General features: G+C 40.0%; 1 protein-coding gene across 7 annotated transcripts in view; it reads right to left on the minus strand.

Moving 5' to 3' along the window:
• Fggy (FGGY carbohydrate kinase domain containing) overlaps positions 1-21,678 on the minus strand; it is a 369,309-nt gene that overhangs the window by 188,347 nt on the left and 159,284 nt on the right. The window lies entirely within an intron of this gene.

Here is a 21,678-nt window from a genome sequence, read left to right on the forward strand (position 1 = left end):
ACAGAGAGAGAGAGAAACCATGCAGCCATGAAATGTCCTTTTGCTCACTTAGTGACCTTAGTATATGACTTTGATATGCATGTAAGCACAGACTCCAAAAGAAACAGAAAAGTGACTTCTGCAGTTGCTTCCTGTCATAAGGGAAGGAAATATTTTGTTCCAAGAAAGAATTTCTTACGTTTTGTGTTCCAGCTGGATGAGATAGCCCAGCTGAAACCTTGGGGGATTCCATGAGGCTACTGCTTACACAGAGACAGTTCTTTGGAGTTTTGCAATGCAATGACCCTGATATTTCCAGCGACCTTGAGTTCTTACAGTCAGGAAGGCTTTTAGTTAATAATTTATTGATTGTCTAGCTTTGTGTGGGCACTGTGGAACGGTAAAAGGCTGTTCTTGTTTTCCACCTAGTTAGGGAGATGAGATAAAGACACAGAAAACCATGTGAGGCAGATGAAAATCAAACGATCTCTCTGTTGTCAGCTGTTTAACAAAGGCCAAACCCCCTTCACTCTAAAAGAAATAATGAATTTCTGTTTGTAACGAACTCTGAAAATAGGTTAGCCCAAAGAACTGATAACACTATGGTGCGTGTTAGAGCTTCTTTATTCAAAACTGATTTTAATTAAGTTACATTTAAAATTTAAAACCACTAAATTTGTGTTTTGACAAGTGAAGCATGTCTTAAATGGTCCGCATGTGTAATTTTACTTTTCCAGCATTTTTTAAAAAAAGAAAAAATAATTCCCAGTGGAAATCTAGTATGTAAATTGTGGTATGTTTGGTGAGAAATGCAGACTATACAGCACAGGGTCATTCTGTCAGGAAAGGGGAATGCAGAGCATCTCACTATTAATTTCTTATAAGTTGGGGAGCTCCAGTTTATTGATATTGTGCATGTCTAATCCTGGAATTTATCCTCAAGAATTGTTAGACCAATTGTATGGGGAAATGTTATTTTTATCTATTAAGTTAAATAAGGTATATCAGAATGAATTCACCTACATTTTTTTTAACTTTATCGTGAGGACCAGAAGAGTTTAATTGAATTATGCTCGTCTGATGAACAAGGTACAAACATAAGAGTAGAAGCAGGCTAACCTCTGCTCTGTGCTGATTTCTCCGGGCATAAGAACTGAGGAAGAGCTATGTTCTAGATTACGGAGAGTCTCTTAATTATGTCACCATATATAGTCCACAAATGTGACAGACATCTGTCCTGAGTTGAACCATCTAGTCTCTGCAGTGGACTATGAATACACCATATATTTTGTCACTTCATTTTGCTAAACAACTTCTATGAAGAGTGTAATAGTATATGCTCTGGCCCCATCTCACTGCCGGCTGTCAGGACACTGAATTTATTAGAAGAGCAAACTTCCTGCAGCTACACAGCTTAAGAGTGGGAGGTAGGCCTTAGAGTCTCCTCTGCCATCAAATTTTGTACTCTGTTGTCTGAAGGAGGAATTTTTCTCAAACATGCTTTGAAGAAATGAAGGGATCAAGAGAAGTATTTCTAAGATGAACATTATTGTACATGTTAAAATTACTACCATTTGGAAATCCTGCCTGCAGAGTTATTTTAAGGTTTGATATCTATTAAAACAAATATGTAAAAAAGAAAACTCCAGGCTACCTTCATCTTCAAGATCTATAGCTTTAAAAGGAATAACTTTCCGAAACAGTTTTAGATAATTTGCATGGTGGACCTCTGTTCTCTGGGGAGATTTAGGGAAAAAAAACCTTAAGTGGAACAAATTTGTTCTTTCTGAGGAGGTTGAGGAAGACTGTGAGCACAGCCCTGGGCTATCAGCAGACCTGCTTGTCAGCATACACATGGGCTGGGAGAAGTGGGTGGAACACAGAGAACTTAGAGAGGCAGGCCTCGGAATAACACTGCAATGCCTGGGCCTCAGCACTGACAGCCTAGATCCCACTGAACCGGCCATTCCAGAGAGCATGGTGGCTTGATTTGGGTTTTTAGATGCTCATTCCAGTAACATTTTAGGAGAGGACACATTTGAGAACAGGAAAGAAAACAGAAGAGTCATTAAGGGAAAAGTAAATTGGATACAGGAACAAAGAAGACATGAGAGATTTTGTGGAGCAAAAACTAACTGATCATGGTGGTAGCTTTGATATAGGGAGTATGGAGGAGGAGGTGCTATGGTTTGAATTCTCTTATTAAGAAAGGAAAAGCTGACTGGTCTAAAAGATTGAGGGTGCAGACTGTGGCCAACTGCCAAGCTCAAGTCTCTTGAATATCCTCAACTGCATATTCTTTCTGAAGAGCCTCTGCCCTGTGACTCAGAGAAGGAGGGAAACGTGCAATGAGCCGCTCACCCTACAACTCTGCTGAACTGGTCAAAATGATGTGGAATTATATCCACTGATGGTCTCCTCCATCACAGATAACCATTCTCAGTCAACAATTGAAACCACATCTGTCTCAGTTCTGTTCCCAGACAATTCAGCCCAGGGCTGTAAGCCAGCCTTCCAAGGCTAGTGATAGGAATAAAAGTTAATGTTCACCATGATGAAAATCCCTCCTTGGAACCACAGTGTTCAGGAATCAACCATCTAACCCCAAACGAGAAGGAACTCTGTTTTTCCAAACCAAAGGGGCACAACATGAAACAGGAAGGTGGAAATAGGTATTGTGAAAATTCAAGAAATCTCTCTTCCACATCTACGTTTTCTCAGCCAGAAGCACCTTAGAAAGACTAGGGCTGTTAGATGCAGCCTGATAACTTGCCCAAAAGTTTTTATTCACCAGAAAATTGAATAAGCCACAGCATTGTTCTTCCCAGAGCTAATCAAGATGTCCCTGACTCAGCATCTGCAATCTTTTCTATGCTTTGACAAACCACTCTCATGTGTTTCACAAACCAGATAAATACCATGCATAGAAGATGCTCCACACCGATTTTTACCTACCCTGTGCCAAGTTCTAGATGTTGGAAAGCAGCCCCTACGATTTTAAATGATTCACACTGAAGTCTAAAACTAAGGGGTTGAGAAACTAAGATAGTAAACCTTGGAGAAGATCTCAGAAAGATGGAATGTGTGTGATGTTCTTAAAGAAATGAGGAGGGCTTCCTAGACTGACCTCAGAGAATGAATGAAATCTTCAAGGTAAAGATAACACATAGGAAGTGGTTGGAATGACTTCCAAAGGTGAATAATAGATGCTATCATACTAGAATTAGAATGTTCCAGAAAGTAGCTCTATCAAAAGAAATGGTGATTCACTGTAGGGAGCCTAGAGGGGCTAGGAATTGACATAACTATCAAGTCTATTAGAATATAAGCACTGTGAAGGGGTGGGGAACAGGGGGAGTCTATGAAAGGGGCAGCACATGGCTGGAGACAGCAAGTCTCTGAGAACCTGCCCATGCTTGACCCTTGGATTTGTCTATTAAAAAATATAAACCTACTGTGTAAGGAAAAGCTAGCATAGAAAACATTATTTTATCTTTCAAACATCCAAACAAGTGAAAAATGAAGGCTGTAGGATATTATGCAAAGGAATATGACTTCAATGTAAAAATAACAATGTTGATAGATGAATTTATAAAACTACATTCCTAGGAGGTAAAACACACATACAAAAAATATGTTTCCAATGGGGGTGTGGGTGAATCTGTGCTCTTTATTGCCCTGTGCTCTCTTGTGTTTTACTTTGAACAAATATTTCTTATATAATAGTTTTAGAGGTGCTTCTCTTCTGGTTTGATTAGAAAGAAAGAAAGAAAGAAAGAAAGAAAGAAAGAAAGAAAGAAAGAAAGAAAGAAAGAAAGAAAGGAAGAAAGAAAGAAAGAAAGAAAGAAAGAAAGAAAGAAAGAAAGAAAGAAAGAAAGAAAGAAAGAAAGAAAGGAGGGAGGGAGGGAGGGAGGGAGGGAGGGAGGGAGGGAGAGAGGGAGGGAGGGAGGGAGGGAGGAAGGAAGGAAGGAAGGAAGGAAGGAAGGAAGGAAGGAAGGAAGGAAGGAAGGAAGAAAGGAAGCAGGCAAGCAAACTAACAAATAAACAAACCATTTCATCTATTCTACAGAATCCTATATAGAAAATACTTGAGGAAGAATTAAGGTATTAATTTGGGAGAAAGACTGAGATAAAATACGGGACAAAGCCAGGATGTAGAATAGTGTTCTTCGTATCTCATATTTATGATCCTTTTAAAGATTCTAAACATTCAAGCACATGAGCACATGTACATCTAGAAGTTTCTAGAAAAATAAGAATTAAAAAAAAAAAAACCACTTGATTTCTGTAATAGCACAGATAGGATGTGTTGTGAAGTACTCTCCTGAACCATCTATGTCCTTCCAGATCATGACCTCGTGTGTTTGTTTAAAACAAACCAAATTGGCTTAAGTTTAAATAAAAACAAAATGAGAGCAGATTTCCTGCATCTTTTCCAAGTCCTGTTCCTCACGCTAAAGACAGGAGAGAAACCCATGGGCAATTCACCTACACTCTGATCTCTGGCTGTGTTACATGTTCACCTTCGGATATCAGATGGCCCTGAGGACTCCTGGGCCCCATGAATTCCCATCTGAATGGACATATTTGGCCTGAGTGGTCCAAGCTGGAGCCTACAATTATCGGGTGGCTGCAGTCCCTCTTCACAAGCAGAGCTCCTATTACAACAAACCTTCCCCTACCAGTTTTTCAATTATCTATGACTAATGAGCACTCTGGGAACAGTTTCAGACACACACATAATCCTCTTTCCTGATGTCAGCAGCAGAAATTAATGACTATGTGGATTGCTGGGAGACAGAAGATGCATTATAATGGTCAACAGAACTGTTATCCTCTCCAGGAAGGGGGGGAGGGTATTGAATTAACTGGAAGGTTCAGTGTTCCTTTGTATTCTGAGAGGGAGATGAAACACAGGGGGAGATCTGGCTCCAGGCCCACGGAAATGTCAGAGAGGTTTGGGCGTGGGTGGCATGCGACCCTGCTTCCTTATGTTTGCTGTGGAATGCTGGTACCAGCTCGGTTGGGCAAGGCTGACAGGCCAACCAGATTATGTCCAAGATTGTGCTAAAGGACACTTTGCCTTGCCAGTTAGAGAGAATGCTGGAATTCTTTCAAACTCAACGTACTTTCAATCCGATTTAAAAGTGGGTAACAAGACTGAGAGCATACAGTTCTCAATCACTATGCAGTATTCAGAGGCAATTCTTAAGTTTGGTGTTTCACACAGACATGACACATGCTTGAATGGTTCCAGAGAATGGTAAGGCCTATCCTAACTCAGATCACATGGGTAGGTCAGCTCTGAGGATTTTCTAGAAAACTGGGACATCTGATAGAAAATGGCTGAAAAGACTGTAGTAGCCTTGGCTTCTGAATTGGAGTTACACTTGTACTAAATGATTCATCCAAGCAGAGACTTCCTGAGAACCCAAAGCCAGTGTTCTTCTTCCACGCTTTAAGGACAGCATCTGATACACCTCCTAGAAATCATGTCCTTGTGACTAGAAACTAAATTCCATTTCCATTACTGATATTCATTATCACTTATTATAGAAACGGTGAATAGACATCTACTGTGTGCACACACTGTCCCTGAGTAGAACCTAGGTTAAGGCTCAAGAGAGAGGAGATCTTTCTAGCAGGTACTAGTCCTTTCTAATACCACTTCTGAAGTACATCTGTTAGTTAACATGTCTTATAATTACTCCATAGTTTAGACAGTTTGATACATACTGAAGATCCCTGACTTTGTATTCTTACTTGGTATTAATATGCCTTATACTCCTTATACTTTAAATAGACTTTTAAATAACTCTTACATACCATATCCCTATATTTGGTTCTGTACATCTCTTCCAGTAGAAAGATAATAGCTCATAGACTTTTCTCTCTACATCTTATTTCTTTCACTCCCAAGTATCTAAAACATACTTTTAAAAGTAATGTTTACTTTAGCAAAATTACACATTTTTGTTTATTTTTTAAGATCATAAGACATATATCAATCACCTTGAACAAAAAGATTAAAATTGCACACCTATATGTGCCCACCTTGTACAGCGTTTCAGTAGAAAGTAAACAAAACAGATGAACACTAAATTTAACTCTCAACCCTGGATATTATTGGGGAATAAATTAGTAAATTAGTAAAGAAACTAATATAATCCTACCAGGGGTCCACTCTCATTTCTAACTCAGGACAATGACACACATCAAGGGCAATGTACATACCTAGAAAATGGCAGAAGGCATGCTGGCACAAAGACTCTTCCTATGGCAGCAAGAGACTACAGATACCAGATTCTTGCAGAATACACCTCTCATGTCCTCCCAGCTGGACAAGCTGGTTCAAAGAAATCTAATTAGCAACTAGTTACTGCAGTAGGTCAGTGAGCTGAGGAGCAGTATGAACATCTTGTATTTCAACAACATAATTATTCAAGTCTATGAGCTGTTGGTAACTGTTCTTGGAACATTTCTGTTCGTATAACTTTCCATTCTAATAACAAATCAATGAAATGCAAATTGTTTTAGAAAGCAATATATGTAGGTTCTATAACTTAGGGGTGAAGTATTAGAGTTTATTATTTCATAGAATAGAAACAAAACTACAAAAGAATTTCAAAATTTATTCAGCTACCCAGGAAGGGAAGAGAGGGGTTACATTTGAGGATTAGATCAGGGTCAGGATTCAAAGGTCTGACTCCAAAGCCTGAAATTTTCCCAAATTACCATCGAATTTAGGAACTCGGGGAAGGTAAAGATGGCAAGGAATCGGAAAGCAAAGCCCCACTGATAGGCTGTATATAGGAACAAAATCCTAAGGTCCACAGTATTCTAACATACAGAGAACATCTACCATCTCCTTCCGGAGATCGACCCTTACAGACCAGGAATACAAAGAAGGAAGTGCATATCTCATGGTTAAGCAGTCACAGAAGCAATGTCTAGACTCACAAAATGGCTCCTGACTCACTAGGTTTCCTCTGCTTTCTATACCTCCTATTATAGAATGCCACTCTTTTCCCTCTGCAGCATGCAGAAGGAAGCCAGGCCCATAAGTCACATGGAGTCTAGAATAGCTGGCAAAATTCAATAGCTTCCAGAGGTATGGGAGTCAGTTCTGAACTACTCAGAGCATAGCTGTAGTCTTTTAGCTTGAAATCATCAGCTCTGACACCCACAACGACCTAATTCTCTAGATAATTGTAGATGACCTATTTTGTTCTCACCTAGCCTAAGGCTACCTCCTAAAAATCCTTCCCTGGGAAGATCGTAATTAATCCCTCTTTCCTCTAGAACCCCACAGTATAGTGTGTGGAATTACATCATTCTGCTCTTTATAAGAAAGACCTTGCACCTTCCTCTTTTAATTTCAATGATAACAGCACTGAGGGCACAGCTCTTTCAACTGCATTGTCAGAGGCAGGCAGGTTAGCATAGCTTGGTGGAGTTCAGATTAGGTAATACACAATCTTGGATGCAGTCCATGACCTTCCTACTCTCAGGGCTTATGACCTTGGGTAAGTGATTTCTTTCCATTGCAAACTTTCTTGCTTATAAGAATTCTAAAATAATGCTATTTTCCTCCTAGAGTGGTAACGATAATGCCTAAGAAGCACAATTGCTGGCATCCCACATACAACAAAATACCAGCAGGTAGTAGACACTATTACAGTTATCACAACTATCAGTGCCTGATATGTTGGATACTGCCTAGCACAAAGAGGTCACATAGTTCATTCTGGCTGAGCTAAAAACCTTGAGGGGTCTGTGATGTTAGTGTGTGATGAGATGTAGGCTTTTGAGGTCATGGGAGTTAGCTGCAAAAACCATGAAAGGTGTTAAAATATTCACAATAATGGAATTTAGTTTGCCAGAGTAGAAAAAATGTCTCCCTGTGGTCATGTGTGAGAGCCAAAGTTATGTTTTAAGCTTTAGTTACTGTGCCTAAGAGATTAGTAAAACAAAAATGCCTCTAATCTGTAAACCCCTTGCCCCAGGACAGAACCTTCCTGAAATGCTAGAGACCACTGTTTATATTTTCATTTGTTAAACAAGTCTGACCCAGGTGCACTGGATATGCTTGGTCACATGTAGATGAAAGATAGATACCTAGGCAGGAAATACATCAGGATGTATGCTTGCCCCTGATTGGATGTAGGCAGGAAGCATGTCAGGATACAAACCTTTGATTGGACCTGATGGGAAATATGAAGCTTTATGGGTCTGCCTTTATAAGCAGGCACAAAATGTGACTTCTTGCTATTTTCTGGAAACCTTGGAAAGGTCCTGGCCACAGTATTTTGTGGCCAGTATTTAATTAAAGCTTGCTTCAAATTTGGCTCAAAATTTGTGGAATTGGTCTTTCTCACATGATTCTCAAGTTCAACACATGTTTCCATGCTAAATCTTCAGAATGAAATGTTTTAAGAATAAGTGTAGAAAGCATTCTCTTTGGAGCTATTTTACGCACTAAATGCTGGTTTCAAAAGGAACATCAACAAAACCCTGGACTGTCAGATGACTATGACTTCCTAGAGCTTTGTAAGAAACGGCAGCCGTACAGAGTATCCCCACATCTAAGGAAAGGCAGATTCAGGAAAGAGTGAATTTAGCTGACATTTTGCTCCAGGTACTATGTGGGGTTTCAGGACTTTAATTTGTTGTTTCACAGTTCTATGAAAACTACATTTAAAAAAAAAAATCAACAACAACAAATACAGACCTAAGTTTCTTAGTTTTAAACTTATGTGCAAATGACTTGTTTTTCCAAACCTGCAATTCACCATTAACAGAATATCTGTTCACTCTAAAGACAGGATTTTCAAAATAAAGGCTAGTCTTTGACTCACTGTGCTTCGTGTGATCCCATTTACTGATGCAGCATAGCCCAAGGAAAACTTGGTCAGAGCCAGTGTGGGTGAGCAGTCTAGACTCCTGTTTGTACACTGCTGGCTCACAGAAGATAACAGCCTCCTAACAATGGCTGCCTCTACGGGATGTCAAACAGCAACTCTCACAGGAAAGGGCCAGTCAGCAGGGCTGGTGGTAACCGCACAAGGCCAAACATCTGGTGATTTCAAGACATCTGGGGTTTTTCTATCATGTAGACCAAACACGATTCAGGTAATTGACCAAATTTTTCACTTTCTAACCAGATGTCTTACTTTCATAAAGAGGAAGCCAGTCTTGTCCTTTCATGTGCAAATAGGCTAGACCAAATTCACCCCCAGAGGGCAGGATTAATTGCTTATACTCAATGAATACTAAATTACATATTATTTCTTTTTCCCCCAACTGTTTTACCCTTGAAAAGGCTTTCTGCTATTGTTTTGAAAAGTGTATATTTCATCTTAGAAGTGCTCTTTTTAAAGCCCTACTCCTCACATTTTTGACAGGGAGCCAGAGTGCTATTATGAAGAGTGTGATTTCAGCAGTCAGTTTGATCTGGCTTTGGTTGCATGCCTAAACTTTCAGAGCCTCAAGCCCTCTAAACTCAGATTCTTTGTAGATAAACATCATAAAATCCATCTATAAAGACCATTATCAAGATGCAAGAGCACTGTCCCTACAGTGCTTGGATGCTTCTTGTGTCTGGTACTGAGATTACAGAGACCAAAGTGCCTATGCATCCTCCAGGTTCTCTATCAAGAATGCAGATAGGGTGGTGAGTGAGTGTGTGTGTGTGTGTGTTTCCTAGCATTCTTCCAGATTTTACAAAGAAATGTTCAGTTTGTAAGGGGAGGGGGTGTATCTGAAACATTTCCTTTTCCTTAACCCTTATATGGAACGTATGCTGGAATTTTCCTTTGTCAAGTTTGTTTCAAGAATTCATGTGGTTATGAATTTCCACATTTCTATTTTCTATGCCGTTGTCCTGACAACCAACCATTTTACTGGACAGATGATGAAAAGAACACAACAAGGTGTCTCTCTTCAGTCAAGTCTAGTTGGCAAAACCGAACAGCAAGGAAAGAATGTTTGAAAGATGATAGGGTTTAGGTGTGATCCCCTTAAATAGAGGACAGATGTATGGATAAGTCTAGGGGACTCAGAGCACATGGGCACAAAGAGAAGCTGCTGTTACAGAACTTACTTGAATGTAACAGCTACCATGTTTCAAAAGCCAGGCTATAAATAAACATTGAACCTAAAGCCAAGAGCACCAAGCTGGGCAATGCTTAGTTCTTTTGACAGGACAATAGGTTTTTCTTTCTGTTTGTTTGATTGTTTGTTGTATACTAGATTTCATGAGAATTCAGAAATATCTCAACTATATGAAGAAAGAAACTAAGAATATAGCTTTTTAACTTTTCCTCCAGCAATGAGAATTCTTTTGCCATGAAATGAAAAGTTCTGGAGCCCAACAGCAATTCTGCTCTGCCTCAAGTAAAGAAGGAAATGCCCAAAGGCTGATTGATGTAGGCATTGTTCTTACATTCCAAGGATGCAGATTCATGGACTAAGATTCAGAGGTTTGATTCTAGAACCTGACCTGTGCCATCAGACCATCTACCTGGAGATTAAAGAAGGAATGACGCTGTGGGTTAGGGAGTATTCTCCCTCCAATACAGAGGGAGAGTTGGCCAAGTTGTCATGTAATCAAAATATTGGAGTCAAATCTGTGAATTCATGCAATTATAATAGAAGATTCCAGAGTCATGCTGTGACTTTACGGCACTTAAACTCTACAACTCTCGGTTACCTGGGGTGGGGGTAGCATACAAATTTTGGGGAAAATGGTCAACTGATAAAAAATGGAAAGTTCAAACTTTATAAACCTAATTTCTTTGTTTTAAAGGTCTTATTCTTTGGACAGTGGATCTAGAAAAGTGAACAGATTTTAGTCAAAATGATAATTAGCTCAAAGCCCAAAAAAGAGTCCCTAGTCACCATGTCCAATTACCCAGGACACAAGAAGGGGCCCCCAGAGGAAGCTTTGAGCACAGCAAGAATCAGCTCTACACTCCTACAGGAGTTAGTGTTCCAAAAGGCTAGAGGGAAGAAGACAAAGACAGAGAGAGGGCAGGAAAAGGGAAGAGAAGGGAGCTAAATGTCACCTTTTGGGGTTGTTTCCAGAGACAGCATTTGGGTTACACATCCTCTGGGAGGTACTCAAAGTGGGACACCCACAGTAGTAGTCCACCAAGCCCTAGCAGAAACAACAGAGCTGACTTTTAAAAGATAAATATGGAGAACATGAAGTTGGAGGTAGTTAAGACTTCATTATAGAACACAAAGAGTAAAAAAAGAAAATGCTGTCTCCTTACATTTCCCCTTCCCAGAGATAAATAGTAATGAAATTTGAGAAAGTATCACACGATACTCCTCCACAATATTAAGATATGCCTTATTCAATTCCTTGTAGCAGAGTTAGTATGTTTATACAACCGTAAAGTCTGTGTTTTAAGCTCAACAGATGTCTTTCCTCATCAATGAGTATCATATTTTCTATTAGAGAATATATCATGATGTTATGGAGATGACTTATGACTTGGTCAGTAAAGTGATTGCTGGGCAATCAGCAAGACTTGAGTTTGATCACTAACATCCAGATTATTAAAAAAAAAAAAAACCAACTAGGAGTAAAAGTGCACACATCTGTAATCTCAGCACTTCTTAACAGAGAACAGGAGAGCCTTGGGGCTTCTTGCCAGCCAGTCCAGCTGACTGGTGAGCTCCAGGTTCAGTTCAGAGACCCTGTCTCAAAAGTTAAGCTAGAGATTAAGAAGACATTGCTGGGGACCCCTGTTTTATACATGTATATGTGCATCCATATGTGCTTACACACCATATAAAAACATACATATAACACACACATATCCACGTACACACAGAGGGGAGAATATATCACACTTTAAGATATGTCATATTATTTAACCATGTCTTAGAATTGAATATTTAACCCTTCTTTTTCTGTTTCAAAGCAATCCAGTCTTAGCTTTATTTCAAAGTATACTGTAGGGGGATGGGGCTAATCTGACCATAAAAATCTGCAAATCTCAAGGTTAGGCAAAAAAAAAAAATATATATATATATATATATATATATATATATATATATATATATAATATAGATCTTCAGTGACCTTCAAAGACTCATATACTTAGTCACCAGTCTCTGATGCTGTCAGAAAGTGGTGTAATATTCCCTAGTTGTTGCCCAATAGAAGGAAGTTAAGCTATCTAGGTATGGATATAAAGGTAATAATGGCCTCTTCCCCTCTCCCTTGGCATCCTACACAAGCAGCTGTGTTACACCACACACTCCATACCCCAAAGCTTTTTGTTGCCATTTGGCCCAAAGCCATAGTAGTCAAGCAACCATGGACTCTCCTCTCTGAAACTGTGAGCTACATGAAATCTTTCTTCTTTTGGTTTATCTTAGGTGTGTTTTCTGTGGAGCAGAAAGCTGACCCACACAGAGAGGAATAAACAAGGCTAAGAGATGAGGGGAGAGAGTTGTATGAGTGGCTAGTGAGAATTATTTATAGTACTCAGCCTCCTGCTTCAGGGAGGAATTGAGAAAGTTTATTGGCCACACGAAGTCTAGAAATTTGATCAAACTGTATTTCTAGAGTATTTCTGTGAGAGACTTTTGGGGTGAGTCTTATGTTCACACCTGAGTAAACGGGCCTATCCAATTATTCAGTGAAGACCTGAGGAGGTATACACTTCCCAGAAGAAGTCTACACTTCCTGCCTGGTGGCCTTCCAACTCCTCAGCATTTTTGCATACCTCTGGACTTGAAGCACTGCTCTTCGTGTGCCTCACTTGAGTCTGCCACCCTATATTGAAACTATAACATGGGCTCTCTTGTTCCTCAGACCTTTCAATGTGAGCCCTAAACCAGAAACTCTAGGGAATTCCTAGTTTCCAGAACTGGGTGAGATAATTTCTTATAATGAGTCCCCTTCTTTCTTGACACACTCTCACTCACCCTTGCCTCCGCCACACAGATCCTCCCCCTATGCATCTTAGGGTGCTGTGATTAGCACAGAGCCTTGCAGGAAAGGCTGTGAGCTGGTTCAGATCAGGAATAGGCTGAGTTTAGCATGCACGTTAAGGACAGAATCTTACCGTTTGGCTCATACACATTTTGTTCTCTAGATTTGTGACAACAATAAGTTTAATGACTCACTAGTAACATAGTGACTGGGAATTTGGATGGTCTGTATCTGTCCTCCTCAGTGTAAAGAGGAACCTCACGGAGTCTTTCATAAGTTAGATGGGGGATCTGGCACCTTTTTCTGGCTTCCTCAGGTACCAGGCATGCACGTGGTGCACTGATATACATACATGCAGGTAAAACACTTACCTACATAAAATAAATAATTAAAAAACAATGAAGAATGAAGCCTTTAGATCTGATAGGGTGAGTAGAAAGGGAGAAGATAAATGAAGTACAGGCTATTAGTACTTAAAAGGCAGCCATTAGAAGCTCAGTTCTTCAGATGGAGAATGTGCTTGGTAAGTAGGATAACCAGGAACTGATGCCAACTCATTGAGCCCACACCCTATTCCAATGTATCTATCTTCCTATTGTCTAACAAGAACAACAACAAAAATATTTGGGAACAATCAAAACAAATTTCATGGGCAAAGGGGGAAGAAGAAAGGGGGCAGAAATGAGGAAGGGCAGAAGGAGATGGAAGGGGTGGCATTAACCCTTTCCCAGAACTCCTGTCTTCTCATTATTTTATCACCTCATTTCTCATCTACTCTAGTAGACCAGCGAGATAACAGCTAGCATCACAACTCCACGCCTGCCATGCCCGAGGATCACTTGAAACGTTTAAGAAATACACTTGCTTGGCCCAACCTTCAACTAGTGAAACAAAACTCTGAGTAGGAGCCCCTAGCCAATGGAAACAATGATCCAGCTGCTTCTAATGCACAAAGTCCCCTGCAAGTTATGGAAAACACAAATCACTGTGCCTCGTTTCTGATTTCTCATCCGCAGTAATGTAGTGAGCTTCTAGGATCTATGCTTTTAAAGGGGACTACAAAATCAGCCAAAGTAAGCATGGATTCCCAGAAATAGTTCAGCAGTTACAATATTTGAGGGAACTGTGTGGGGAGTATGAGCCTTGCACCTGTAACCACCATGTAAAGATGGCCTTCTTCCTGACCAATCAAGAGATTTGAAGCTAGCAACTCTCTGTCCTCCTCCCCTTTATTTCTAAAAGAATTAATGACAGACTTTTTAGAAAATTGTGAAAAGAATAGAAAACCCTTGGCACCGTGGATAGGAAGAGGTTCTTTCATTAGTCACCCAGTGACAATGACACAAAGCTAAGCTTAGTGAAATCTATTGTCTTGTGTGGCATAGGAAAGTTCAGGAAGGGGAATGCCAATGAGTCTGTTACTCTTCTTCCCACACAGGACCCTTAGCTCCTACCCCTGGAGTCTGAGGGGCTCCATTTCCCTGAGTTCTGCTGGGCATGAACATACCTTTTCACAGAAAAATGGGATGGCCTCTAATTAGGCAAAAAGTCAAATCTAAATGAGTCTAGAAGAAAATACATGGGAAAGTGAGGTACCAGTATGAGAATATTCTTAAACCATAAGAAGACAAAATTAGCCATGCTGTGTTGGCAGAGCTATGTGTATTAAGACCAACCAACTTTCAGGAAAACAAAGCCAACTGATACAGGAGAATCACGCATCTGGGTATCCGCCTGATCTTCTAGAAAGGGCTTCTCAGAGTGTGATGCCCTCAAAGGAGAAAGATGCAGAAAGACACCCGAACCAGATGAGCAGACAAAGCAGAGGACCAGGTCTCCCATACAGCAGAAACCAGCAGTTTCTATAAAACTTCCAACTCAGGGCATACAGCGCTCTCCTTCCTTTTTTAAAAATGATAAGACTAAGATGAAAACATAAACTTCAATAATTCCTCTTTCTTTTCCCACTGAAGCTTACAAAACCACTTGCCTAGGTTTGATGAATGGGCCTTGTTCTTTTCCATATCCTGGGCTGAAAGCTATTCTCACTCTGCCCTTCCTTGCTCCTTCATATAGCTACCTTCTCTATATCCACTAGGAGGCAGCGTGGAAATCACCATCTCCAGGAACGTTACCCTAACTGCCCACCTGCCCAGCACCCTGAGCCATGTATAACCATATAAACACATACCTGAATTTAACACTTGCCAAAGTATTTTGCACACTATTTAAAAAACACATTTATGTGTTGATGGAAAGCAGCTCTTAGTGCAAATGAAACAGAAATAAATGCTAAGCTAAAGGAAATTTGGTATGTTTCAAGAGCACCATGCAGCTTTGAGACTTCAGAATGCTGGTGTGCAATGACAGGCTAAGAAAACAAGGACAGGAATTCCCCAGTCTCAAATGTCTGACCATGGACATTTGTTTTTTCCTTAAAGTCACAACTGGTTCTGAAGTGTGCACTGTATGATATACTAATATATTGTAATGATGGTGTCTGCCTTCCACTAGTCACCAGGTTACAATTTTCCTTGTGAACAACAGTGTTTAATCATGTATTTCTGATATCTACAAGGGGAAAGTCAACTGGATGTTAAAAGTGGGATCATCATTTCTTTTCTATAAACCACCATGATGGCTTCTGATTATATTCAGAGGACACTGGGTTTCTCCAGGGCACGTGGTTCTACATTCTTAGATCTTCTCCAGCCCTCTCCCATCACATTAGGCTAAACTGGTTCAAACACATTAGTCAGATCCCCATGTCTTACCCCTTACGTGTACCACCGTTTCTATGAGGAACATTGACATGTAACATTCCTCGGTCTTCACAATGGAGTCTCAATTCAAAAGTCTCTTCCTTAGAAAAGATATTCTACCCATGTTCCAAACAGCTACATTCCAATCCAGTATTGGCCACTGTTTGTCCGTGCATACTCTCCGGGCTGTCATAGCATTACAATCTTAGCTGCCCTTCTCATTGCTATATGCAAGAGTGGTGTAAGATGGGACCTGCTGAGTACTCATGGCTATGAAGGAATGAGTCTATCTAGGAGGTAGGAGGATGAGAGTCTCAGCCTTCCTTCAGATTTGATGACATTCTTACCTGCTAGTGACTATTTCTGTGACCAGAGTGATATTTAACTACTAAAAGGTTCTGTCTCTTCAACTACCAGGTAAGAAGAAGTAATAGACTTACAGTTTATGTGACAGATTGAATACAACGATTAATCTCTGTCTTCTCAGAGAAGAGAACCAAGCACAATTAAAAAGGAATTATTTATTTACTTTTAGAATAGTGCTAAGATACACATAATATAATTTTATCATCTTAACTTTGAGTCTAATCCACTGAGATGAAGTACATTCACACTGTTGGGCAAATCACCACCTCTATCTATTTCCAGGACACATACACCTAGAAAAACTGAAATGATGTTCACAATGTTCATCAAACAACAGCAGCACCCCACCCTCCTCCAGCCCTTCATAATCTTCATTTCACTTTTTATCTCTATAAACTGGCCTATTCAAGCACTACAGTTTGGATCTTAAGTGTCTTCTGAAGGCCCATGTCTTGAACATTGTCTCCTGATAGGCAACAAACTACGGGGAGGTGGTTAGGGCCCACAGCAGACCCTGTCTGTCTACTGGGCAGTCTTTAGGCCATTGCAGGCAGATCACTGAGAAGACTGGAGGATTCCAACTCCTTCTTCTTTTACTTCCCATCCAGGACAGAAGCATCTTTCCTCTGCCAACTACTCTCAGTTGCCCTGTACTGCCTTCCTTGCCACAGGCTCATTGCAGCCTGGGAGACAAAAGAAACCTTTCTTCTTCGTATGAGGATGATTTCCTAGATTTGTTACAGTGAGGGAAGGCTGACTAACACTGCTGAACAATAGTCTTAGTGTGGTTTTTGTGCTGTCACCGAAGCCTACAGACTGGGAAATTTACAAATAAAGGATGACACCTTATTTAGCACACATAGAAGCTAAAAGGTTGAGAATATAATATTGGAATTTTAAGAGGTATCAAAGAGTAAGCCAAAGCAAGCTTGTTAGCACAGGTCTCTCCTTATTAAGCTCTAATGGCAGAGGGCCCATCATCCCTCATGACCTCATCAGATCCTCATTATTTACTATAGGTCCCATCTCCAGATACTATTACCATACAAAACTTAGGATTAGACTGGCAACTCACGAATATTGGGGGAATACACTGAAACAACAGTAGTACTTTCCTTTTTTTAATTTAATTTTATTTTTAATTTGTTTCTTACACTCCATATTCCATTCCCCGCCCCCCACATCCCGTAAATGTTCCCCACAGCCCCTGTCTCCACATGGATGCCCCCACTCCCCACCCCACCTGACCTCTAAACTCCCTGGGGCCTCCAGTCTCTTAAGGGTTAGGTGCTTCAACTCTGAATGAACACAGACCTGGCAGTCCTCTACTGTATGTGTGTTAGGGGCCTCATAACAACTGGTGTACGCTGTCTATTTGGTGGTCCAGTGTTTGAGAGATCTCCAGGGTCCAGATTAATTGAGACTGCTGGTCCTCCTACAGGATCGCCCTTCTCCTTAGCTTCTTTCAGCTGCTTGCTGGGTCTTTCGGAGGGCAGTCATGGAAAATCTCTTTTTGTGAGTGCTCCATAGCCTCAGTAGTAGTATCAGGCCTTGGGACCTCCCTCTGAGCTGGATCCCACTTTGGGCCTGTTGCTGGACCTTCGTTTCCTCAAGCTGTTCTCCATTTCCATCTCTGTAATTCTTTCAGACAGGAAGTACTTTAAGTGGAATCATCTAGTATTTTTGCTTTTATGTCTGACATTTACATGATGTTGTTCAGTACAAAGGTTCATCCATGTGATAGTATGTTGCAGAATTTCTTTGCTTTTGAAGGGTGAATAGTGCTTCATTGAATTTCTGTACCACTTTCTGTTTATCCCTCTCCAATCTATGGACTGCTTTCAATTTTTGGCTATTATAAATGATCCAAGGAACATGGCAAGAAAAATACTTCTATGGGCCACTGCTCTCAATTCTCTGAGCATATACCTTAAACATTTACATTGGATCCTAATGGAGTTCTAGTTTGCTCCCATTGAGCAGCAGCTTCACAATTTCCATGACACCAGCATCATTTTATATCCCACCAATATGGTGCAGGGCTAATTTCCCTACTCCCACCATAGCACGTATAAGACTAGAAGCTTTCTTTGGGACTCAAATTTAATGAAGAGAAGCAAGGATGCTGGTAGAGAGTTTCCCTCCTCCTAAGCCATCAAGATCAGCTATGGAGTCAAAGGTGAGAGTGTGTAGACAAGTCCTCAAGCAGCCTGTTAGTGGCCCATTCTCATCACTTGACCACCTGGAAGTGACCAGATGCAGAGCAGAAATCTAAATAAGCACAGAGGTAAAGAAGTCAACAGAAATCTCAAGAAACAGAAAGCAGGACTACACAGAAAGGGAAAATGTCCTAAGACATGTATTGGCATAAGGACCAGATAATACCTCCCACAAATGAATGAATAGTGGTGTGTCAAAATGACAGCGAGTAAGCAGAAACTTGTATGGTAACTGGCTCGCATCAATGAGAGACTGTAAATATTGCAATTATCTTTATCATTTTAATAAACTGTCCTTCCTTAAAGTTACAGAGCTTAGAAAGATAAGGCCCCAGAAAAATGATGCGGTTGGTTCTTGACCCCAGAGATAGAAAGTTCCCATTATAACTTCCTAAACCTGGAATAGATGGTGTTTTCCAACAGTGAATCCTGTAGCCTAATATGAAAGAGAATACCAGAATATTCTAATATTCCCATTTTTAGGTATATTTCTTGTACCTTTCTCATATGCTAGGTTATGATCCTTAAAATAAAATTTTACATGTCTTCATACACTCTTACATTTTTAAGAATACAGATAGCTCATGGAATAAAATATATATAATTGACAAGGGAAAAAATTTAACTATGCTAACAGTTAAAGAATAATTAAAATAAAAGTTGCATGATGTTTTCTATTGCTTTATAATTTTGATATCTGTTTCTGGAGAGAAATTTGTCACTATACAATTATATATACATATATGTGTGTGTGTGTGTGTGTGTGTACATCTTTTTGCTTAAGAAATCTACACCAGGGATTCAATTGAACAAATCATCTGAAGAGCTGGAGAGATGGCTCAGCACCTAAGTGTACTTATTGCTTCAAAGAGGACCCAGACTCAGGTTCTAACACCTATACCTAGCAGTTTACAGCATCCTAGACTCCAGTTCCAGGGGATCTGGATTTTTAAAGCAAAAGTTATTTAAAAAGGTATCTGTAAGACTCCTTTTAAATTTAATAAGAAACAGCCTGTAGGATTATAGAAATTATAAAGCAATAGAAAATGCCATGTAACTTTTATTTTAATTATTCTTTAACTGTTAGCATCTTCAACTGGCCTTTTTAAAGGAAGTTTTGTGTATGTGTGTGTTTCTTGGGTCTTGGTAATATTTTTGTCTGTTTATTAAAGAGACACAAAGGGTATGGAATTGGGTGGGTGCAGAAATTGGGAGGATCTGTAAGGCAGAAAGCTCTGTCAGAATATATTGTCTTAATATATTTTTCCATAAAATTTATTTATCATTGCGGCGTACTATGTCCAGGGTAGGGGGACACATATATTATGGTGTGTGTGTGGAGGTCAGAGGACAACTTTGAGCAGTGAGTTCTCTGTTTTTTCCTTCATTTGCTTCTTGGAATCAAACTTAAATGTCATCAGGCTTGCATAGCAAGGTCTCAACCCCTTAAGCTGCCTCACTGGCCCTACTTTTTCACTTTTTGGAAGAAAAAATGAGCACGCAAAACACAAACAAACAGAAAATCAAGAATCTTCTGCTGCCGTGGTTGCTGCGATAATATCCAATACTGAGAAAGGACATTAAGAGTAAGGGCTGCTGGAAATGCAACTTTAATGAGATGGCAATTAGCCAAGATGGTCCTGAGCTATCAAGTGTCCAGATAGTGATCAGTTTTGGCCGGGGTATCATCTGTAAGAACCAGTGTAGGCAGGCTGCATCTCTGCCATGCTGCAAGATATGCCTTGGCAGGCAGCCACAGAAATCAAAGAGGGTTGGTAATGCCCTGAAGGTAGCAAGCTAGTGGAAAGCCACATTAATGCTGACATGGAAATGCCTGGGAAGACTATGTGACAAACACTATCCAGGTGCTGCGACCTAGCAAGTCATAAGAGGGACACAGCTCCTGCCCTAGTGAAATAAATAGACTGAAAGAAGCATCAATGAATGAAAAACTCAAATGGGATGAATATCAAGATACGAAGTAGAGCTGTGGTTGGCACATCAATGCATCACCCCAATTCTGTGGGTCATTGCACGGAAGACATAAGGGTGGAGCTGTGGAGCAAAATGAATATGAATAATATACATGATTTCAGCAACCTCCAAGGAGCTCAGTCCTGGGATGGGCTGCAAATCCGTGAGCCTCCAATTCAAATACTCTATTCCCTCTTGCTACATATTCCCCATAGGTCCATAGTCTATAGTTCCGTGTGAAGTCTCAGAGTGTCATTCACATTATGTTCCATGTTAATGACACCTTTTAGGTACATAACCTGGAAAGCTACATTAGGTCTAGATTTTTTTCAACCTAGACTTCAAAACAGGCTGACTATTAAAAAATAAATGTGCATATATTCATACATACATGCATATATATACATATATATGCACATATAGAAATATATAATTTATGTCTATGTTAGAATGATTATCTGTGCTGGATTTAATAGAGATAGTTTATCAGTTTCCACTGTGAAGCTGGTTCTCAAAGATATTTTAAAAATAATTCTAGCTAGTGGAATTTTTACACTATGACCTGACCATAGAATCAAACCCTATGTTGATGGAATCATATGAGACTAGGTATATGAGTGGGAGGATATAGATAGCATTGGAGAGTCTACTCACTGCATAGGGTCATTGTATTTAAGAGCAGGAGGATGAAAACTTGACTAGGAAAAGAAGGTGGCAAGGTGGCTAGCAGAGCAATGCCTATGTGGGAGCCGAAGTATGAAAGGGTGAATTGTGTTTTATGAACAAATCCTTGGATAGAGAAAGAACAAGAGGAGAGAGCCTAAGTTTCACACCAGCTACACACACTTTATCAGACGTTTAAGGCTCCTTCATTTACCAACCCAACCACCCTGAAACACTCAGTGTCTCCCTCAGTCCTTCAGACCCCAAAGTACCTCTCCTTTTGACTCACAACACATAATTCTTATGCTTACAGTGCAGTTGATCATGAACCATCACTACATTTTTAAAACATTTGTTGGTTCCTAGCCAAATGCCAAATATCACATCCTTTTCTAGATTTGCTGACTTGACTATTCTCAATTTCCTCTTACTGTTCCTTGTCTTTCGATAAGTGTCAGCTCCTGTCTCAACAACCAATCTGTAGCATCATTCTAGATTGGGGTATAACAAACACACTTGCTTGTATAGCATACTGTGAGGCTCAGAATAACTAACAAGAACTTGAAGTACTAGCCTCTTAGAAGTACTCACATACCAAGTGATAAAGCGTAGGGACAAACATGCCTATGTATATTGAGAAAAGCGAGGGATTAAGTCCAGCTCCTTTTCAAATCTCAAGCTGCATTCACAAGACAAAATGACAGTCACAGAGTAGACTCATTGGCTTCAACTCTTGACTTAGATGTGTAAACCTTGGCAGTTG

Source organism: Mus caroli, unplaced genomic scaffold (genome assembly GCF_978045245.1).
Source record: "Mus caroli unplaced genomic scaffold, Mus_caroli_1 scaffold_6, whole genome shotgun sequence".
Taxonomy (NCBI): Eukaryota; Metazoa; Chordata; class Mammalia; order Rodentia; family Muridae; genus Mus; species Mus caroli.